At 41.0% G+C, this 7,176-nt stretch overlaps 1 pseudogene; it reads right to left on the reverse strand.

Moving 5' to 3' along the window:
• Nucleotides 1–284: 284 nt before the first annotated feature.
• On the reverse strand, nt 285–1,060 carry LOC110288952 (uncharacterized; annotated as a pseudogene).
• Between the last annotated feature and the right edge of the window lie 6,116 nt (nt 1,061–7,176).

Raw genomic sequence — 7,176 nt, forward strand, 5'->3', positions numbered from 1 at the left:
TTCCACTCCCATGAGTTAGTTTCGTTTGTTTGTTTGTTTGCTTGCTTGCTTGCTTGCTTTTCAAGAAAATGTCTCACCTTAGGTTTGGTTCTTTGATTTATGGCATTTTCACTACATGGGTATTTTTTTCAAGCAATAGGGAGTTGGCAATAGCTGAACACATTATCTTGGAAAGCAGAGATTATGATGTGAGTATCTTTGAAGAAGGGAACACATTCAGAGAGAAGAAGACAAGAGTTTAAGAAACAGGCCAATAAATCAATGTGATATTTTATTTTATCCGACTAAATAATTACAGGAGTACTGTGTTGGTGTAGGAAACTTTTCCAGGGAGTCTTCAGGCACATTTGGCAAACACAAGCACACTTATTTATGGACTTGTCATCAGGCTGTTTGGAAGCATGCTGTGCATTCAGCTTACTCTGAAATTTCAGTGACCTTATCACAAACAGGAACATAATTACAGCAAAGAGTGTCAGAGTGGTTGTCATGAGCTCCTTTGAAAACACATGGGTGCTGTGTTTTTTAATCAGGGCTTCTTTCTTAACTGGAAATGTTGGTGGAAAGTCAAGGGTGGTTTTGCCATAGAGATCTACTACATGGTTCCAGGTCACAGAAATAATGGTACAAAGGCTGCTGAGGATCAGAATTAAGACAGAGCACTTGAAGCACATTATCTGAATCTCAGTGACTGAGGCTTTGGTTATGTAGACCCCAATGGCTGCTGAGCTAAAAACCACAACAACAGGTTTTATCAGCATTGCCAGTAATATCAGGTTCTGTGCACATTAAAATTCAGGTGAAATTGTCCAGGTCGAGTTGACAGGGCTGTGTACCAGAATTATGGTCTCAGTACCAGAGAAGTCAAATTCTCAATGGTAATAAGCTTCCCAATGTCTGATGTAAATAATCTGGACAACATTTTTGTCAAATTCTGAGAGTGCCAGTATCTACTGCTTGCAAGGATTACTCCAAACCCCAAAGATAAGAGGCTGCAAAGGAAACTAGTCACTCTGAAGATTCAGTCCTTCACCCCTGCAAATCTGAAGATAAGAAAGTACAATTATAGAATGAAACAGGAACATGACATGTGAAAAACAATGACTCATGGTTTCCAGAGTATGAACTACTCAGTTCTTGTAACTGCTATCTTAATTCTCTATTTAAGAGATCTCTACACTTATTAGGCTTTTACACACTAGATAATTATTAATAAGAAGACTTGAGATCTGCGATTGTGGCAGCAGTCTCTGTTGTTATATGGTTTGGTAAATAATTTTACAGTATCATTCAAATGCTGCTATGTTGCTGTTTCTTGACTATGGATTTTAATGGTAAATAAGAGTTTGCAGTGTCATTTAAAATGATGCTTGTGGTATCTCTTTTTGAAAAACAGAAAAATTGCAAATAACTTTGGTGAGTGTTCCAAAAGGAGAAATGTTGAAATCATTGTAGTCCACTATTGCATGAAATTTACAAGAGCAAGTTAATAACTGCATAATTCTTAAATGGAAGACACAAAAGAAAAATAATGCGTATGGCATGCCTATTTGTTTTATACAGAAGCATACTTGGCTTGTTTAAATATCCAAAATATATGAACATAAATTATGGATTGAAGGAAATACTGAGTAGATCAAGGTAGATGGAATAGACAGTATCATAACTCTTTGAATATCACCCTGTCGATATTGCATTTATGTAAAAAAATAGATAAGATATATAAAATTTAAAACCAGCATATACACAATCTTAAATTTCTATGCATAACTAGTTGCATATAAAATCTTGATGAGAGAGTGCTGATCTCCTACCATAGGGAGTATGTTGAGTTCAATCTGTACAGCATCAAAATACAAAATGTATGTAATAGATGAGGAATCATGGATAGCTGCATTCTGTATCTGCTATTTATTCATTATTGCACTTTGTGAACATTGACTTTATCTAGGTCCAACATTCTGGAGGTATTTTGTTGAGGCAATGTCATCTTTGTCAAAAAACATGCAGTACTTTTTTTGTTTTTCTTTTTACTTTTATAGAGATACTTTCTATTAGCTATTTTCTTTATTTACATTTAAAATGTTAATTACTTTCCTGTTTTCCCCTCCAAAAACAAACTATCAAATTGTCCCTACCCCTGTTCAAGGACACACCCACTCCTGCTTCCCTGTCCTGACATTCCCCTATACTGGGGTATCTAGCCTTCACAGGATGAAGGGCCTCTTCCCCTTTTGATGTCCAGCAAGGCCATTCTCTGCTACATATGCAGCTGGGTCCATGGGTCCCTCCATGTGTTCTCATTGGTTGGTGGTTTAGTCCCTGGGAGCTCTGTGTGTACTTGTTTGTTTCTATTGTAGTTTCTGTGATAGGGCTACAAACCCTTTCAGCTCCTTGGGTCCTTTCTATAGCTCTTCGATTTGGGACCTTGTGCTCAATCCAATGGATGGCTGAGAGCACCCACCCCTGTATTTGTTAGGCACTGGCCGACCCTCTCAGGAAACAGTTGTATCAGGTTTCTATAAGCAAGCAGTTGTTGGCATCCACAATAATTTCTGGTTTTGGCAACTGTATATGGGATGGATGCCCAGGTGGGACAGTATATGGATGGCCTTTCCTTCAGTCTCTGCTCCACACTTTGTCTCTGTATCTCCTCCCATGGGTATTTTGTTCCCCATTCTAAGAAGGACCTTAAAATATACCCTCTTGTCTTACTTCTTCTTGAGCTTCATATGGTCTGTAAATTGTATCTTCGGTATTTTGAACTTCTGGGATAATATCCACTTATCAATGAGTGCATACCAGGTATGTTCTTTTGTGATTGGGTTACCTCACTCAGGATGATATTTTCTAGTTCCATCCATCTACCTAAGAATTTCATGAATTCACTGTTTTTAATAGCTGAGTAGTACTCCATTGCAGAAATGTACCACATTTTCTGTATCCATTCCTCTGTTGAGGGACATCTTGGTTCTTTCCAGCTTCTGGCTATTATAAATAAGGCTTCTATGAACATGTGACCTTGTTACATGTTAGAGCATCTTCTGGGTATATGCTCAGTAGTAGTACAGCTGGGACCTATGTTAGTACTATGTACAGATTTCTGAGGAATCGCCAAAATGATTTCCAAGTGGTTGTACAAGCTAGCAATCCCAACAGCAATGGAGGAGTGCTCTTTCTCCATATCCTCACCAGTATCTTCTGTCACCTGAGTCTCTATTCTTAGCCATTCTGACAGGTGTGACATGGAATCTCAGGGTTATTTGATTTTCATTTCCCTGATGACTAAGGATGGTGAACATTTCTTTAGGTGATTCTCAGCCATCCAGTACAGTGTACCCCAAATTTAATAGTTATTTGGTTCTCTAGGGTCTAACTTCCTGATTTCTTTGTATTATTTGGATATTAGCCTTCTATCGAATGTAAGGTTGGTAAAGATCTTTTCCCAGTCTGTTTGTTGCTATTTTGTCCTATTGACAGTGCCCTTTCTCTTACAGAAGATTTGCAATTTCATGAGGTCGCATTTGTCAGTTCCTGGTCTTAGAACATAAACTATTGGTGTTCTGTTCTGGAAAATTTTCCCTGTGTCCAGGTGCTTTAGGTTCTGCAACACTTTCTTTTCTACTAGTTTCAGTGTATATGGTTTTATATGGAGGTCCTTGATCCTCTTGGACTTGTGTATTGTACAAGGAGATAAGAATGGATCATTTTTCGTACTTGTTCATGCTAATCAGCACTCGAACCAGCAATGTTAGTTGATAATGCTTTTTTCTACTGGATGGTTTTAGCTCCTTTGTCAGAGATCAAGTGACCATAGGTGTGTGGTTTCATTTCTGGGTCATCAATTCTATTCCTTTGATCTACCTGCCTATCATTGTACCAAAAACATTCAGTTTTTTCTTTCTTTCTTTTTTTTAATTAATTAAAGTAACTGGTAGTCTGTACAAAACGTACAGAAAATGAAAGTATAAGTAACATGGAAATCTACATAATGCATTAGTACTAAATATTTACAAAATAACAAGAAAATGTTTTATTCAATATTATGCTTTGTGCCAACAAATATCCTACTTTCAAAAGGGTAAGTGCAAACACAAAACTATGTTTGTGTGTGGTGACCCAAACCCAGTTTGCACTAAACACAGTAAAAAACTAAGTAAAATACTGCCTTTAAGTACCAATTTCTCTCTCTCTCTCTCTCTCTCTCTCTCTCTCTCTCTCTCTCTCTCTCTCTCTCTCTCTCTCTCTCTCCCTCCCTCCCTCCCTCCCTCCCTCCCTCCCTCCCTCCCTCTCTCTCTCTCTCTCTCTCTCTCTCTCTCTCTCTCTCTCTCTCTCTCTCTCTCTCACACACACACACACACACACACACATGCCCACCCCCCCAATAAAAATGAGTTTAGAGAGACGACAGAGAAACAGACAAAGACAGACAGGACAGACAGGTACAGATAGCATATATGTCTACATGTAAAATCCTTATCAGCAACAGTATGAAAACTTTTTGTTTTCTTTTGTTTTTAGATATTTTCTTGACTTACATTTCAAATGTTATGGCCTTTCCTAGTTTCCCTTCTGAAAATCCCCTATCCCCTCCCCCTTCCCCTGCATACTAACCCACCCACACCTGATTCCTGGCCCTGGCATTCCCCTATACAGGGGCAAAGAGCCTTCACAGAACCAAGGGCCGCTCCTTCCACTCATGACCAACTATGTCATTCTGTACTACATATTCAGCTAGAGCCATGAGTCCCACCATGTGTTTTCTTTGGTTGGTGGTTTAGTATCCCGAGCTTTTGTCCCCGCCGGCAAGAACACACTCAGGACAACCGGAATCTTCTGTGGCAAAGCTTTATTGCTTACTTCTCAGGAAGATCCCGACCCCAGAAAATGGAGTCCCTTATATAGCACTCAGCCATGACGTTTCAGCACCTGATGTGGCGTGACAGCTCTTGATTCGTTGCTCGCTCATCACACCACTATTACACCCCGAGAATGGGCAGTGACTAGGAGTGAGTTCACTCTCACACTTGCGCACAAGGCTTGTTTACTAGTTTGTCACAGCGGAGGCCAGCGCCATCTTATAATGGTGATTGCTCGAGGCACACGCACGGCTCTCCACAGCGATTGCTCGCTGCTCGGTGCACGGCTTTCCACATCTCCCCCTTTTTATTTTATTAAATTGAGGCTGGACTAGGTCTGTGTAATTATGCGCATCCGCTGTGGCTCCTGTCTTAGGTCGTTCCTCCAATGTCACAGCTTTTCCTGTCAGAGGGTAACCCTATCGCCACTGGGCCCCGTGTCGTAGGATGATCTGTGCATGAGGAAAGTTGCCCGTCCCTGGATACCGCAGTGCTATGTGACAGTAACTACTAAATGACCTAGGGCGAACTCTACAAAAGAGGCCAGCCACCAATGTCAACTAATTTTTGAGCATAGATAGCCAGATTTCGGGGGAGGCGCCTTGCTCAATGGCAGCAAGTGCTTGAGCTATCACAACCTTGTCACTTGTTTGTTGGGTTCTGAGCTTGCAAACCAACCAGAGCATGAACACAAGTCCACAGCAGGTGGCAACACCAAATAAACCCACCCCCACCCATTCCTTAAAATAAGAAAATGCAGATGAAATCCAGGAGGAGAGGCCCTCTGTCAATGACAGTTCCACTCGCATTGAGTTGATCTTTAAAACTGCCACCCTCAGGGCCTCAAGAGTCTCATCGAATCTCTCAGACCAATTTCCTGCAAGATACAAGGAAAGCTGTCTAGACAGATTAGCTGCATAAGTAAAATTTTCATATTGGACACTGGTAATACACAGAGCTTCCAGTTTTCTTTCACAACCCAACTGGGCCATCTGGTATAGAACTCCTATCTGTTCTTCTGCCAGGTCAAGGCGCTGATTCAATATCATCAGCCCTCCCTTTAACTTGGTACTAGCAGAAGTTTGGACAGTGATGGCATCAGCCAGATCTGCTGAAAGCTGATTTAATTTTGTCCCTGATTGAACCGTACTAGCCATAGCATACCCTGCAGTTGTAGCAGCAGCTGCACTGGCTGAAATTGCTATGATCACGGCAGCAGTAATGCTAAAATCTCTTTTTTGTCGAAACAGAGATAAGGTGGAGGGTGTTTCCACCGGAACCGGGATCCAATGTGGGATCCGTGCTACCATGGCACGGGTGTTCTTTGTTATGTCCCAACATTGAGAATTCCAACAAGAATCATTGGAACAGACTTCAAATGAATCATTTGAAAGAATAAACAAGAAAGGGGGGTAAACACAGACTGGGGTAGATGGATAATTAATCTGGTTTACCAAAGTTTTATTGAACCCAGTGATCTCTACACTGGTATTAGTATATCCATAAGAATCCTGGGAGGCAGCATGTATTCCCCAATACTGAGCAAATCTTGAGATGCCAGTAAAAGAAGCCTTTCCAACTGCTCCTCCCTGGATAAAGATCAAAGGATTGAGTTCTGTACAACTGCCATTGACTCCACAAAGCACCCACTTGTGAAAGGGATGCATTCTAAAGTCCTGTATGAAAAGTCCCTCTTTCATAACAAATTCCTTCTCTGGATCATCTATCATGTTGGGAGAAAAGGAAAAGGTTTTACTCTGATCTGCCCAACGAGTGATGGAGGATTGACAATCAGACCAAGGCAGTATCAGCCCTTCATCTTCCAAGCTACAATGAGGGGCTATTTTTGGTTGGTGGGGACGTTCTTTGTCTGAAAAGTTAGGTGGTAGAAATGTACCATTAACCCAAATTGCCTCCTGCCAAAAGGTCTGATTTGTAAAGGTTATATCTGCATTGGAAGTATCTTGGGTTGTGCTTACCCAACCTCCTCGGTGCTCATTAAACTTCCCCAAAGCTCGAGCTGTGAGGTTGATACATTTTCCTGGTCCATTAATTTGAAAACATAAAGAACCCTGTTCTAATAAAGAGCGATTTTCCCCTAATGGTGCTCGGGTGGGATCATAGGGTAGATATGGCAAATCTAATGTTTTATTAGTAGTAAAGAATTTTGGAAAAACTATAGCATTATGGCGAACTGCCATTGGTTTAGGGAAAGTCGAGAGAATGGCCCATCTCTGTTCGCCCCTCATACTAGGAACCTGAGACAAGTTCAGCATTGTCAGGATCAGGAGCAGTCCTCGGGAGGTCTGCATCTTCT

The sequence above is a fragment of the Mus caroli genome, unplaced genomic scaffold, assembly GCF_978045245.1.
Source record: "Mus caroli unplaced genomic scaffold, Mus_caroli_1 scaffold_5, whole genome shotgun sequence".
NCBI lineage: Eukaryota > Metazoa > Chordata > Mammalia > Rodentia > Muridae > Mus > Mus caroli.